The sequence below is a fragment of the Asparagus officinalis genome, chromosome 2 (assembly GCF_001876935.1).
Source record: "Asparagus officinalis chromosome 2, Aspof.V1, whole genome shotgun sequence".
In the NCBI taxonomy this organism is placed as follows: Eukaryota; Viridiplantae; Streptophyta; class Magnoliopsida; order Asparagales; family Asparagaceae; genus Asparagus; species Asparagus officinalis.
The window spans coordinates 57,409,517-57,426,065 of NC_033795.1; positions in this window are offsets into that span (position 1 = coordinate 57,409,517).

Below are 16,549 nucleotides of genomic sequence, written 5' to 3' on the forward strand. Positions count from 1 at the left end.
AGCATGCATACAAACTTAGCATGTAAACCTAAGTTAACCATGCTTTAAACCTTGATTAGAGATAACCAAATCATGAAATGCCTAATGTGAAACTCTCTAATTAACATAGTTATTATATTTGTTCAGCCATGTTAGTGGGGGAAATTTTGCATAAAACCCCTCAACTTTGGCCAAATTGAGGATTTCTCTTCACATGGGCTTATATATATGTGCCCTCCACCTCTCACTTTGCCATTTAAGAAGAAAAATCTCTTAAAAACCTCCTCCCTCTCCTCTGAACGTCTCCAGAACATCTCCTCTTAAAAAAAAAGATTTCCAAAAGCCTTCATCTCTCAAGAACATTGAAGAAGAAGGAGTGGAGAAAGAAGGTAGTTGAGGACTTTGGTGGAGGAAGTGGGGCAAAGTCAAAACCCTAGGTAAAACTCTCAGTTGCATGTTGTTATTAAGGATGTTAGAACTGAATTATATAGTTAATTTGGATTTAGTCTTGCATGTAACATTTTAGGGCATGCATGTCAATTTATCTTGAAACAGAAATTTCGTGCAGAAATTTCCAGCAAGATACACTACCACTAAACAGATCATAACTTTCTTTGTATATATCCAAATGAAGAAATTCTTTTTGTTCTAAAAACTAGACTTCCGTGGATTTCATTTTAGTCCCTGTTTGTTTAATTCTGAGATCATTCACTTATTTTAAAGTATGGTTTAACTCAGTGCATGTGTCTGAAACTGTCTGCCTGAGTTATGTCATTTGTAAAGAGTATATATCTCAACATATACCATGCATGCATGAAATTCTTTCTGTTATAGAAACTACATATTCGTGGTTTTCATTTGAGATCTTGTTTGTTTAATTTTAAGATCGTTTACTAGTTTAAAAGTATGGTTTAACTCAGTACATGTGTCTAAAACTGTCTGCTTGAGTCATGTCCTTTGTAAAGAGCATATATCTCAAGATATACCATGCATGCATAAAATTCTTTCTATTTCTAAAACTAGACTCAATTGTATTTCTGTTGATAGGAGTTTGAATTAGTTTGAATAACGTTTGGTAGGCCTAAACCTAGTTCTAATAGCTAGCGTATGTGCTGGAAATTCCAGTCTACCCCCCTGTGTTGTTTTGCATGTAACATGCATTTTAAAAATGCAAAATTGATGAAACTCATGGGACATGGAAGCTAATCCATAATATTACTTACATACCAAGTATGAGCTCTTTGGGATATAGTTAAGTACCCGAAATAAATTATTCATCCCAAATGATCATCTCTGTTTTTCTGCTACAGTTTTGATAGGTGTAGTTTTCTGAGAGCATGACTCTTACTATACACCATGCATTGATGTAAAAGTTTTATATTCTGAAATTAGACTCATAATGGAGTCATTTGGGATTAGTTTCATGCATTCTAGACATCGATTCTTATACCATTCATTCACCTAAATCTGCTGCATGTACACTACTTAGGTTGCTGTGCATATTAGAGATATTAGATGCAATCATCTAGGGTGTAGCTTATACCATGATATAAGTTTTAAGTTAAAGTTTTAAAAGACATAGTGTCTAGAATCTCATGTGGGTATACATGTATATATAGGACAGAGAATCTTGGATTCATTCGTTGGCCGAGAGGATCCCGACATAATCGGTAGGTAACCTTTCATTGTTTCCTCTCAAGTCTTTGAGAGTTCGATTGATTACTTTCTTGAAATTCCTGCGAGTTAGTTTCCCATGCTAATTGTATATCTTATCATTTTCATAATATTCGTATTTGATTCACCTCATGCATGGGCTCGTTGTTGATTAGTTAATCATTGCTATCCTAATGTTGTTTATTTCAGTTTTATACCTTCGATGTCCTTGAATGATTTCATTGCAACAATTCAAATTGATTCGATGGTTCAACTATTGATAATGATAGTATTCCTCTCTTTGTTGATGATTAATTGTCTATATTCATAGATTATGCCCTGTGTGAAGTAAGCTTCACGTTATAGTGTCCCGGTGGGACAATGCCCTGTGTGAGGACGCTCACCGATGGGTGTATAAAAGCATGCGCGGTTTATTGATTATCCCATGATTCGCACCTTGTGTTCAAGTCCTCTGGGAATGAAACCAGTAGGCTAAACCATATAGATCTCTTCTTCTAGTTCTTCATAAAGAAAAGCTATCTTGATGTTCATCTAGATTAGTTCAAGATTCATCTTCACTATAAGAGCTAATATCATGTGAATAGAGCCGATTCTTGTAGGCATTGAAAATTGCCTATAGGTCTCACACGAACAGTTCAGTGTTAAAGAGCGACGATGAACGTCACTATCCGAGTCACATGAGTCCAATTGACGTCGACGAACGACTGAAGTGAATCGACGAGCTACGTGAGCTTATAGGATTTCGGAACAACCAAGACCCGGACCAATCGGGAACCCGACACTGTTCACAAAAAGGACAACGCCCTTCGTGCCTCGACTACTCTACAGATAATCCAACAACCAGAGCGGATCGAACTCTTCGTCAAGCATCCATCGCACTTGGAATCACTCAAATCCGAGTTCGGACGAAGAATCTACGGGGAAAACAATCGAATGCACCTCAACGGGTCTCAGGAATTCCAAAACACCCCCAGGGGTGTCTCAGAAATTCCGAGACACCCCAGGGGTGTCTCGGAATTTCCGACACCCCAAGGGTGTCTCGGAAATGCTAAGACACCCTAGGGGTGTCTCGGAAATTCCGAGACACCCCAAGGGTGTCTCGGAATTTCCGAGACACCCATGGGTGTCTCGGGTGTCTCGGCCTGGCCGAGACACCCTAGGGTGTCTAGGCCCCCTAGACCCCCCTACATGCCCTCACATGCCTATAAATAGACCCCTTACCCCTTGCTTTTGAGAGAGGATTTTTGGAGAGCCTTGGCGGAGCCCTGGCTGCAGTGAAGAGTGGTCGTGCGCTTCAACAAGGAGAGGAGAGGTCTACATCAGCGCCTTCATCACCCATTCCCGCTTAGCCTTAGTATTAGCCCTTGGCGTTAATACTAAGAAGAGCTAATATCTCGCTTAGCCGAGGTATACGCTTAAAGCTTCTAGATCTTACGCGGATCGACGAAGCTCTGCCCGATTTTCTCGGAGCAGATCTGATTGTCCGGTGGTCCACGGATATCAACGTCCCCGTCACAGGCCAAAGACCCACGCAAGCAAGAGATGATAAACGGATCTTGCGTTTGTTTGAAAAGAGTTGTATTTCTTTTGTTTTCATTGTGTAAGGGTCTTATAAAAAGGCTATCTTTTTGTTTCATTGTAACGATTGAAGTTGTAATGAATGCAGCAATGAATACAACAACTTTTTCCGCAAACAAGCTGGCGACCACAGTGGGAGCCAACGGCATCGCTACCGACGCCGTCGTGACGCAACCGGTATTCGAGATCCGGGTGAATGAAGAGATCGAATGCGAGTTCGATCGGCAAAAGTTCGAAGAAGGCCTCTCTTCCTCCTCCTCTAGATCCACCTCTCCGAACAGGCACATAAAGGTAAATTCTTCCAGAAATGTTTGCAGGTCCTTCGGCTCGAAAATCCAAGACCCCGTTGCCGCCGCTGCACTTGCACCACGTGACGTCCCCGCGTCGTCCAACGTGGTCGAGATCGCATATCCGGACTCCTCCTCTGCCCTTGCACCACGTGACGTCCCCGCGTCGTCCAACGTGGTCGAGATCGCAGATCCGGACTTCTCCTCTGCCGAGGAGATGGCTTCTGAAGACGCTCTAGCATTATCAAAGAGAGCACGCCAAAGACGGCGTTAACGCCTTGCTCGTCAGCTGGCCAAAGCTTTGGAGCCGATGGATGGGATCCACTACAATGAAGATCTAAAGTCCAGGCGACGACGAGAGCAACAACGGCAAACAACCAGCCCCTCCTCCAAAGTAGAAACGAACAAATGGGTTCATGTCAAAAGAACTCGTTCTACTCTCGAGGAGCGAATCCAGAAACGCCGTGCCTTGCGTGCGCATGCCCGAGCCCTGGTGCAAAAAGCACGAGAAAAGCAAAATGAAGAGGCAGTTAAGAGATCGCCGAGATCCAAACGAGTTTGGGTGCCAAAGGCCAAATCAACGCCTAAGGCAAAAGCAGGCGACGTTGTTCTCCGGCCTTCGTCAACTTCAGATCCCGAACCTCCGATGAATCCCCACCGCAGCAGAGATTTCACCAAGCTTAGGATTCCTCTGGAGGATCGTGTCGGCACTCTACCCGAGAATCGAGGAAAAGCGCTTGATAAGGAAAGCTGGAGATCATTGAATGAGCTGCAAGCCAACACCCGGACTGGGAGTCGTACGCGACCTCCTAACAAACGGATTCCTGCAACGGCCAGCTCGGCGGTGCGTGCAAAAGACCAAGAGCCCGTTAAGGTTTCACCCTCACAAAGGTGTGATTCCAAACGTGCGACTCTTGCAGGGGCCAACAAGGCAGTGTTTACTCAGAAGAAAATGCGTCGGACAGACGAACGCGTTATACCTGAGAACCCATGTGAGCAGCCGATAGGTTACTCCGACTGCAACGTCAGTGAGTTGTACTATCAGGCTGGGGGTGCGAATGAATCTCCGAAAGAGAAACACCCGGGAAGCGGATTCTTACTGTCCGTGTACCAAATTTACCAGGGCAGTATTATCAACATGTAGCTGCCCCAAGACCGCTCCGCAGAGGGTCTCGATATTCGAGAGAATTTCCAGTGGGACGACGAAGCCCAAATCAAGGCGTTCCTACCAAAGAGGATCGGTTGCTCGAGATGACGAACCCCCAGAAGTTACCATCAACATGGTCAACAAGGGAAAATCTCCAATCGTTTCAAGTGGTTCCGACCCTAATTTCTCTCCAGGAAGCAGGGTCAATTCGGGAATAGCTCAGCTTCAGCTAGAAGCCGTCGGAGATAACGACGACCGTGGGATCCATGAAGAAGTCCATTCCGATGATGAACTCTCAGATTCTTATTCCGCTCTCGCCTCCGACGATACAACGTCTAGCGTAGGGCAAGCTCGAGAAGTGTTCATGGTCAACACCGAGCAGATAGCCAAAATCATTGAAGAGGCCCTGGCTAAGCAGAAGGAAATCTTCAAGTTCGAAATGGAAATGGCTATGCAAGAGATGAGACAAATGCACGATCAACGAATCCGAGCTTTGTCAAATCAGCTAGTGGAATCCAGCCATCGCATCCAGAACGCCGCAGTTGGCAGCAATCCGGAGGTGGTCAAAATCGTCATGGCCGACGCACCGCCCAAGAATACTGGGGGTGGCCCCACTAAAAATAACAACGCTGGGGGTGGACCCACCAATGATGATAACACTGGGGGTGGCCATATTATTCCTCTCGAAAATTGTCCAAAACAGGATATAGATCAGGTCGAAAAAATGAAGGATCTCGAAAGAAAAATCGACGCCCTGATGTCTGCTCGATAGGTGAAGAAGACCGGCATTCCGTGTCCTTACCCGAAAGAGTGGGATTCGATCCCGTATCCGGCAAAATTCAACTTGATCAACTTCACGCCATTCGGCGGGAAGGGCTTGCCCACTCAGCATCTAATCTACTTCAAGTCCCACTTGGGGATGATCTCTGGCAACGAGCCTTTGATGGTTCGGTCATTCGTTGGCACCCTTCGCGGGCCTGCTTTCGATTGGTACCGCCGTCTCAAACCCGGAAGCATCAACAGCTGGGAGGACCTGGAAAGCATGTTCGTCGCCCATTTCTTCGATGATGACACCGAAGTGTCGGTCAGGACACTCTTCGATATAAAGCAAAAAGACGGAGAGATGGTGGACACCTTCGTCAAACGCTTCCGCAGTCAGGCAATGAATTGCAAGGATCCCGTCATGGAGGAGTTCGTCTTGCAGACCTGTCATAACAATTTGTCCATTAACATCTTGGACGTTATGGGAATAGAGCCGTTCAGTACCTGAAGAGAATTGAAGGTGCGTGGAGAACAGGCCGAACGCTTCCTCAGAAGGAGGAAGGCCGAGAGGAGCCAACCGATGGTTAGCCCTCTGAATTCGAGTCTCGTACCTCATGATGAAGGGGACACACCTGCAACAGTTATTGACGTTAATCAAACGCCACAACAACAGCTCCGAAGACAACATAATACTTCGGATCGAGAGGCCCAGGAAGAGTACTCGTTCAAGGACGAAGACATTCCCACCATCTTCGAGTCCCTTCTCGAAAACAACAAAATCAAGCTCCCGCCCATCATGAATCAGGAGGAAGCTGACGATCCTGCGGATCCAACGTACTGCGCGTATCACAGGAGGATTCTTCATCCCACCATGGCTTGCTTTACTTTAAAGAATAGCATCCAAACCTTGGTTGAAGCCGGCGTTATAACGCTAGGGTAAGCCAATTGAGAACGGCCAGACTCCGACAGAGTATACGAGTATAAACTGCTTCTCAAGAATCCGACAGAGTATACGAGTATAAACTGCTTCTCAAGACTCCGACAGAGTATACGAGTATCAACTGCTTCTCAAGACTCCGACAGAGTATACGAGTATAAACTGCTTCTCAAGACTCCGATAAGTATAAGAGTATAAACTGCTTCTCAATACTCCGAAAAGTATACGAGTATAAACTGCTTCTTAAGACTCCGACAGAGTATATGAGTATAAACTGCTTCTCAAATCCTCCGACCGGTATAAGAGGTTAAACTGCTCCCTGATCCTCCGACCGGTATAAGAGGTTAAACTGCTCCCTGATCCTCCGACCGGTATAAGAGGTTAAACTGCTCCCCGATACTCCAAGAGGTATACGAGTCTAAACTATTTCCTACCATTGACGGGAAGTTCCTGGAGGATATTACGCTAATATTCTTAAGGATAACCCGGTCGGATAACAAAGTCAAACCCAGTTCCAAGGGAGAAGCTGGGGGTGGATAAACCAATGCATCGGGAAGTTCCCAGAAGAATACCACATGAGTATTCTTAGGGATAACCCAATCATTGTGGAATTGACAAATAAGAAATCTACATTCGAACTCTGAAGGTCAGAATGTTCCTTCTTATTTTCATCGAAAATTCTCTAACTCTTATGAGTTATTTTTGTGAGATGAGATCCAATCCTCTGGAAGGTTAATCTTTCCTCACCAAACCATCCGCTGATCAAATTAAACGACAGTGGATCCACCAACATTTCCATTCGCCCGTCATTGGCATTTCTCAGACTTAACGTGCTAGGTCCTAAACGCCTAACATTAAAGTCTCCATTTGGGTGATAATACGAGTTGGCACTTTCTTTGCTACCCGTATTCCACTTTCTTTGCTTTCTGGTCAAACCTATAAAAGTTAGGGCCAAAACCAAAATGCCCTCTCGATTCCCCCAATGAACGAGAGGTCCACTTTCAAATCGAGTAATCAAACCTTCCGATAGTTAGGGTTATCCGATCTTTTCCGATTCTCGGAGTGGAGATCCCACTCTTAGTTTCATCCTTCCGGATTCTGGGGGTGGAGATCCCACCTCGAGTTTCCTTTCCAGCTGAAGATAGAATATAAAATTCTTCCTCTTTAGCGCCGGGAGATAGAATATAAAATTCTTCCTCTCCCGTTTTCTTTCCAGTTGAAGATAGAATATAAAATTCTTCCTCTTCAGCACCAGGAGATAGAATATAAAATTCTTCCTCTCCCGTTTCTCAGTCTATCTTTGCTTTTAGAAAAGACACGATTCTCAACTTCCAATCCGGGCACTCGATGCACGGGTAATTTCATCCCGAAGCCTAAGTAGGGATAAGTCAACGCCTAACACGCGTTGCCGGGTAGTCTATTCGCGTGAGAAAGATGAAGCCTATGTATTCAACATCATAGCACAAAGTCTAAGAGAATTCACTCTCTTAGCACAACGTTACGCGCAGAACGGATTGAGACAATCCGCATACTAGCCCGACTCAAACGGTAGTCGGTAAAGGCTAATCAAATCCGTTGAAGGCTGGGGATTAGCCAAAAATCCTAAAGTCAACGCCTAACACGCGTTGCCGGGTAGTCTATTCCCGTGAGAAAGACGAAGTCTACGTATTCAATATCGTAGCACTAAGAGCGTTAACTCTCTTAGCACGACGTCACATGCGGAACGGACTTAAAAAACCCGCAGGCTAGCCCGACTCAAACGGTAGTCGGTAAAGGCTTGTCAAACCCGTTGATGGCTGAGGATTTGCCAAAAATTCTATAAATGCGAGTCATTGACGCATCAACTCCACTAGTTGGTCTCGTGACTTGAGCACCCAACAAATTCAGGATAAAATCCATACATGCAGACGAATCAACTTTAACAGTTGGTCCTACAGCCCCGACATTTGAGACCACTATGCTCCAATACCTTAAGAGCTTAAACTATGTATACTCCAGCAAACGTACGAGTATAAACTGTGTTAATGGCGATTCGAAACCCTAGGGTCAACGCCGGTCACCGCGTAACCCTAGGTCAATGCCAGTCAACGCGTTGCAATCAGAGTCAACGTTTAAACGATTCAAAACCCTAAGGGTCAACGCCGGTCAACGCGTAACCCTAGGTCAACGCCAGTCAACGCGTTGCAACAAAAGTCAACGTTCGAGGATTCAAAATCCACACTAATCAACGTTCGACGATTCAAAACCCTAGGGTCAACGCCGGTCAACGCGTAACCCTAGGTCAACGCCGGTCAACGCGTTGCGACAAAAAAGTCAACGTTCGACGATCCGAAACCCTAAGGGTCAACGCCGGTCAACGCGTAACCCTAAGTCAACGCCAGTCAACGCGTTGCAACAAAAGTCAATGTTCGAGGATTCAAAATCCACACCAATCAACGTTCGACGATTCGAAACCCTAAGGGTCAACGCCGGTCAACGCGTAACCCTAGGTCAACGCTAGTCAACGCGTTGCGACAGAAGTCATCGTTCGAGGATTTAAAGTCCACACTAATCAACGTTCGATGATCCAAAACCCTAGGGTCAACGCCAGTCAACGCGTAGCCCTAGGTCAACGCCGGTCAACGCGTTGCGACGAAAAGTCAACACGCGGTGGTCCGAAACCCTAAGCCAGCACAATATGGCAGAGATAGTTCAAAGTCAACTCAATGACACGAGCCAAACTCAATTCATCAATTGCAGACTCGAGACTCTAACGACGGCCAAGCGATAAACGCAGTGCCGGAAGAACTTCGGCTATTCGTCAAAGCGTCGGATAGACCGAAAATCGAAGGAGCCAAGAGTTGAAGCTAACCATAGGTCCTTACGCCGACCGAAAGCCAGACCAATCACATCCAAAGTATTCCAGCCTCTTCTATAAAAGAAACGAGTCCGGAACACTTTGGAGGGGGTATCTGTAGGCATTGAAAATTGCCTATAGGTCTCACACGAACGGTTCAGTGTTAAAGAGCGATGATGAACATCACTATCCGAGCCACAGGAGTCCAATTGACGTCGACAAACGACTGAAGTGAATCGACGAGCTACGTGAGCTTATAGGATTTCGGAACAACGAAGACCCGGACCAATCGGGAACCCGACGGTGTTCACAAAAAGAACAACGCCCTTCGTGCCTCGACCACTTTACATATAATCCAACCACCAGAGCGGATCGAACCCTTCGTCAAGCATCCAACGCACCTGGAATCACTCAAATCCGAGTTCGGATGAAGAATCTACAGGGAAAACAACCGAATCACCTCAAACGGAGTCTCGGGAGGTCGAAACACCCCGGGGGTGTCTAGGAAAAGCCTAGACACCCCAGGGGTGTCTCGGCGAATCGACGAGCTACGTGAGCTTATAGGATTTCGGAACAACCAAGACCCGGACCAATCGGGATCCCGGCACTATTCACAAAAAGGACAACGCCCTTCGTGCCTCGACTACTCTATAGATAATCCAACCACCAGAGCGGATCGAACTCTTCGTCAAGCATCCAACGCACTTGGAATCACTCAAATCCGAGTTCGGACGAAGAATCTACGGGGAAAACAATCGAATGCACCTCAACGGGTCTCAGGAATTCCAAAACACCCCCAGGGGTGTCTCAGAAATTCCGAGACACCCCAGGGGTGTCTCGGAAATTCCGAGACACCCCAAGGTGTCTCGGAAAGAATCTACGGGAGAAACGATCAAATACACCTACGGACGTCTCGGAGTTCCGAAACACCCCCAGGGGTGTCTCAGAAATTCCGAGACACCCCAGGGGTGTCTCGGAATTTCCGAGACACCCCAAGGGTGTCTCGGAATTTCCGAGACACCCAAGGGTGTCGTGGAAAATCCGAGACACCCCTAGGGGTGTCTCAGATTTCTAGAGACACCCCAGGGGTGTCTCGGATTTCTGGAGACACCCCAGGGGTGTCTAAGCCCCCTAGGTGCCCCATTGCCTATAAATAGCAACCCCTTTGCCTCATTTTAAAGGATCTGGATTTTTGGAGAGCCTTGGCGAAGCCCTGCTGCAGTGAAGAGTGGTCGTGCGCTTCAACAAGGAGAGGAGAGGTCTACATCAGCACCTTCATCACCCATTCCCGCTTAGCCTTAGTATTAGCCCTTGGCGTTAATACGAAGAAGAGCTAATATCTCGCTTAGCCGAGGTATACGCTTAAAGCTTCTAGATCTCACGCGGATCGACGAAGCTCTGCCCGATTTTCTCGGAGCAGATCTGATTGCCCGGTGGTCCACGGATATCAACGTCCCCGTCACAGGCCAAAGACCCACGCAAGCAAGAGATGATAAACTGATCTTGCGTTTGTTTGAAAAGAGTTGTATTTCTTTTGTTTTCATTGTGTAAGGGTCTTATAAAAAGGCTATCTTTTTGTTTCATTGTAACGATTGAAATTGTAATGAATGCAGCAATGAATACAACAACTTTTTCCGCAAACAATTCTTACCGTCGGAGAAAACACCTCTTCATAGTCCACCCCACTCTTTTGGGTGTACCCTTTGCTACCAAACATGCCTTGCACTGCTCGATTGTCTCATCCTCCTTTTTCTTGACCTTGAAAATCCACTTGTTCTGAATGGATATGTTTCCGGCTGGAAGGTCCACCAAATCCCAGACATTTTTCTTCCTTATAGACTCAAGCTCTTCATCCATCACCACTTTTGATTGTTTCACTGCAGACACAGAAATTGTATCCTCAAAGACTTCTTGTTCTTCTTCGGAGAGCGGGAAAGTAGGAGCTTCATCGCCCTCCTCCTTGAAGATTGCGGACGTAGCATTGCAGGACTTGCCTTTACCCTTCTTGGTCGAGGAAGTCGTCCACTGATCGTCTTCAATTAGATCGGGATGAACCCATAGGATTTCGCCGTTCGGGGCTGTGTGTGGCACAAGTCCTTTTTGGCGCTGTCCGTGTGGGTCATCGTTTACCGTCTTCATTCCTACTTTGGTGATGCGCTCTGGTTTGAACCATGTTGTGGGCACCGATCCAAAGCTGATTGACACCTCATTTGCTCTAACATTCTTGGACGGCTTTGGGGTTATAACGCCTACATCAATTAGCGCCTGGATCTTGTCCTTGAGGTGGTAGCACGACTTGGTAGGGTGATGGACCGCTCTATGGTATGCGCAATACTTCGGATCCGTCACTTTGCTAGCCCCTTCTTGATCCACGATTGCTGGCAGCTAGATTTTGTTATTCTCCAACAGGTACTTAAAGATGCCGGGAACTTCGTCATCTTTGAAGGAATACACTTTAGGAAACCTCGGCTCTGAAGATTTCTGCTTCTGAGGCCGTTGTTGCCATTGCCCCCGAGATTGTTGTGGTGCTTGTTGCTGCGGCTGTTGCTGAGGTTGCAATTGGAAAGTTTGATTAGCATCAACTGCATTAGCGTGTGCCTTACCTTTCCCTCGTGGGACGAAATTTTGCTGTGGAGCATTCGTCGCCGGTTGGCCTCTTTCCACCTTCTTCCTTCTGAGGAATCGCTCGGCTTGCTCTCCTCGGACCTTCAGATCCTTCCATGTCTTGGACGGTGCTGTCCCCATTGCTTCCAACACGTCCAACGCGAGGTTGTTGTGGCAAGTCTGGAGAATGAATTCCTCGGTGATCGGGTCCTGACAGTTCATTGCCTTGTTCTGGAACCTTTTGACAAAGGTGTCAACCAATTCCCCGTCTTTCTGTTTCTCGTCAAGCAACGACCCGATGGATATCTCTGTGTCGTCGTCAAAGAAATTAGCGAGGAATTTAGACTCCATGTCGTCCCAGCTATTCACGCTTCCTGGCTTGAGGCGACGATACCAATCGAAGGCGGCTCCGCGAAGAGTGCCAACGAAGGACCGTACTATCAGAGGCTCATTACCAGAGATAACACCCAGGTGCGATTTGAAGTAAATCAAATGCTGAGTGGGTGAACCCATCCCATTAAACGGCGTGAAGTTAATTAGATTGGACTTCACCGGATATAGGATCGATTCCCATTCTCTTGGGTATGGACAAGGAATGCCTGTTTTCTTCATCTCTTGAGCGGAAATCAATGTGTTGATTTTGCTCTCGAGGTTTTTGATTTTCAAGCTTTCACCTATGTTTTCACTAGCATTCTCGTTACCACCCCCTGCATTGACGGGAGGATTATTGGCGTTATGCGTCTCATTCGCATTTGTGTCCTCATCTTCCAGATTAACCTGGTTACGACGACTTGGCTCGCCTTACTGGTTCGTTAATGCTTGGATTTGTTGGTCATGCATTTCTCTCATGTTCTGCATGGCCATCTGCATTTCTTTCTCTCATGTTCTGCATGGCCATCTGCATTTCGAACCTGAAGCTTTCCTGTTGTTTAGCCAAGGCCTCTTCCAGCATCTTGGCCACTTGTTCTGCACTTATCATAAGTGCCTCGCGGGGTTGTCCCTCGCTAGATACCGTATTATCTGATGCAACCGCGGAGCTGGCATCAGATTCTTCATCTTCTGAAGGTATTCTTGTCCGAACCCTACCATAAGTTCCTCGTGTAATAGCTCCAGACTACAGGCGAGTTAGATACCGGGGTACTGGCGGAATTGACTCGGGATTATCCCGTGTCGATGCCCTTTTGCTGGTCATATTGGTGGTGACCCTCGGAAATTCTCCGTCTTCGACTATCCTTCTTCTTCGTCGAAAACGCCTAGGCCTTGGTTTCGACGTTTCGGTACTGAACCTTTCGAAAATCGAAACTCTTTCGGGGACCGCCTTGATACAGTTGCACTCAGACAATACTGCCCGAATAAGTTTGGAACAGGGGCATTGAGTTTCCTGTTCTCGTGGACTCCTTTTCCTGGTTTTACTCGTACCCCCAGCACGATAGTACAACTTGTCTGCTTGAAGATCGGAGTGACCTATCGTGTGTGAGCACGACTTCTCAGGTATAACGTTATCGTCCTCAGACGATAATGTTTCCTTTTGGGGACGAACTGCCTTCTTTGGGCTTTCAAAAGTCACGCGCCTCGAAACATGCCTTTTTGGGCGTGAGTTCTCAGCGGGTTCGTGGACTTCGATGCACAAATTAGTATGCGCAGCTACCATGAACTCCTTGTCATGTTGAAGGTGACGGCAACCCCCAGCATGTTGAGTCATTTGGGGCTTCTTTATTGGGCCCAAACGCTCTTGAACCGGAGCTTTACCTCGTTCATCGGGAATTGGACCGAGGCGCTCCAAGACTGACTTTCTCCTTCGGGATGATTCTGCTGCATCTTCCGTAGAAGTTATGGGAATTACCGGCGACTTCGGTCGGTTCGCCAGAGGTTGAACTTGCTTCGAAGGCTGCAACGATTTCTCCTTAGTCTGATTCGCCGCTTCAGACTTCAGTCTCCAAACTTGGCGAGTTGGTGGCGGCTTCTTGGCCACTTCCTTTTACAGTCTTCTTCGGGCCTCTTGGACTTAAGCTCGTGCCTGCGCTAATAGTGCGCGGCGGCACTCCTCAAGTGTCGAACGGTTCTGTTTGACACGGACCCATTCGTTCATTAGCGGCTTTGGGGAGCTACCACTCAGTGGTTGTTGAGGCTGTTTGCCTCTCCTGTTCTTCAGATCCGCGTGATAGCGGACTCCGTCGTTGGACTCTATCGCTTTTGCGAATTGCCGCGTAAGGCGTTGACGTCGCCTCTGGCGGGCTCTCTTTGAGAGAGTCACCGCTCCTTTGGTGACGGAGGAATTGGTTGGAACCAGCTTGATCTGGTTGGAGGTTGGTGGAGCCTCACTCGACGCAACTTTGGCGTCAATCGGGGTGAGATCGTCGTTGGTAGCTTCAACTTCTTCGTACCAACGTACCTTTCTTCTGGAGGAGAACTTCTTGGACTTGCGAGGGGAGGTCGGTCTGGACGAGGATGACATATACTCCTCAAACTTCTGTTGGTCGAATTCGTACTCGACCTCCTCTTCGATCGGGATTGAGATCCGCGCCTGCGACGCATCGATCTCGGTAGCGAGATCGGTGGATCCCACTGTGGTTGCCAGATTGTTCGCGGGAAAAATTGTTTTCTTTACTGATTCCATTGATTCCTTTGTTAACAGTTTATCGGTTACAAAGATCCGGTCTTTTTATAAGATCCGGTTACAATAAAATCAAAAGAAAATGAAAATTAAAACTTTCCTTATTTGTCGAACGAATCGCGAGCTCCTGTTTTGCGGTCACTCGCTTTTGTGGGTTCTTCGCCTGCGCCGGGGTTAATCTGTGGACCACCACGCGATCTAGATCTGGTCGGATCTACACGGTATGATGGGTATTATCTCACGAAGGAAATAATAGCCGGGGAGGATTAATTCACCAAGGAAATAATCGCCTTCTCGGGATCAAAGGCCAAGCTTTGATCCGGAGTATTACCGTGTGGATCTCAGATATGATCTTCCTTTCTCGAACTCCTGCCTTTTCTGACGTGGATGCTCGCTAAGAACCAGATCTGAAAACCTCCAAGTCTTCAAAGCTCCGAACTTTCAAAATCGAGATCTCAATCCAGCAGAGCTTCGCCTCCAAAAGTTCCAACCTTTCACAAATGAGCCCTCAAGTCCTATTTATAGGCACTCAGATTTGTGCCTTGGCATAGATCTGGCCGGCCACCAATTGGTGGCTCGGCCACCGAGCCACCTCCTAGATCTGGGCCCAGATCAGGGTGGCTCGGCCACCTAGGTGGCTCGGCCGGCCACCTAGGTGGCTCGGCCTTGGCCGAGCCACCAAGTGGTGGCTCGGCCACCGAGCCACCTAGAGGTGGCTCGGTTGCCGAGCCACCCTGGTGACTTGGCTTTTGCCGAGCCTTCCAGGTGTGTGTCGTGTTGTCCGTTTCTGCGGTTTCGCGGTTTATCTGAGCTTCGTCGTTGATCTGAACTCTGATTTGACAGTCCGGATCCTGATTTGGCAGTAAATCCGCTTCGGTGTTCGAGTTCGAATCCGTTCTATGGTTGGATGAATCGTTGACTCACCGAACTGTTAGCTTGATTCCGCACGCGAGTGGATGTATTCCATTGCTTGCGTGCGGTTCGTTAGCCTCGTCGCCTCGTTAATCCGCTTCGTCGCGTGACATTTGGCTTCGGTATTGTGGACTAACGATCGTGTTTGGATACGTCGCCCGATGGTTCGTTGGTTTATCGAATCACCGTGCTGAGCTGTGTTAAGGGACCTATAAGCAGTTTTTATACGCCTACAGGGTCGACTCAGCAGAAACAAAACATACTTTCCAACACAGTTTGTGAGTCGACTTATGACAGGCATGAGTCAACTCAACCTGTCTGGATTGACTCATGATGTTTATGAGTCGACTCATCAGAAACAAAATGTATAATACACAACAGTTTATGAGTCGACTCAACACTATTCATGAGTCGACTCAAGACATGCACACAGCTTGTTTTAAACAGTACATGTCAACATAAAACATGGTTTAAAAATATTAAATAAATTCTAAAAATTGTAAAACTTTGAGAAATGATTTTAGACATGATAATAAACATGCTACAGAAACTGGTTTTCAAAAAGAACTTCCCAAATGTAAAATATCATCATTTTCATGATAATAAACATGCTACAGAAACTGGTTTTCAAAAAGAACTTCCCAAATGTAAAATATCATCATTTTGTAAGGAGGTCCAAAACATAGAAATGTAAACATATGAATTTCGATATTTTGCCTAAACCATATTTTGAAACTTTACAAAATAATTTTATATACTTGAAGAAAGATATAAACTATTGTTATAAAGTCTATAAATAATGAATACAATATTTTTACAAATACAATAGAATATGAAAAATATGAGTATGTATATAAATATGAGTATGAAATTAAATCAAAACAACTTATCCACATAGAAAACAAACATGTATACATAATTTTTGGAATTTATTTGTAAAAACTTTGTTTGTGGATAAAACTAAAAACCAAGATGTGTAAGTATATATATATATATATACAATAATGCTATTTGGCTCGCTCCTGGGCTCGCTCTCTCAAATCGTGCCCACGTGGAAGGCACCAGGTCAGCAAAGAAACCCCAAATCGCTATTTTTTCACTCCGTCCCCAAATTGAGTTGAGTTCTCTTCCTTCCCCAAATCGCCGATTCCCATCCTCCTCCCCCCCAACCCTAGCGTCACATCCGCCGCTCTCGTGCCACCATCCTCCCCCCCCAACC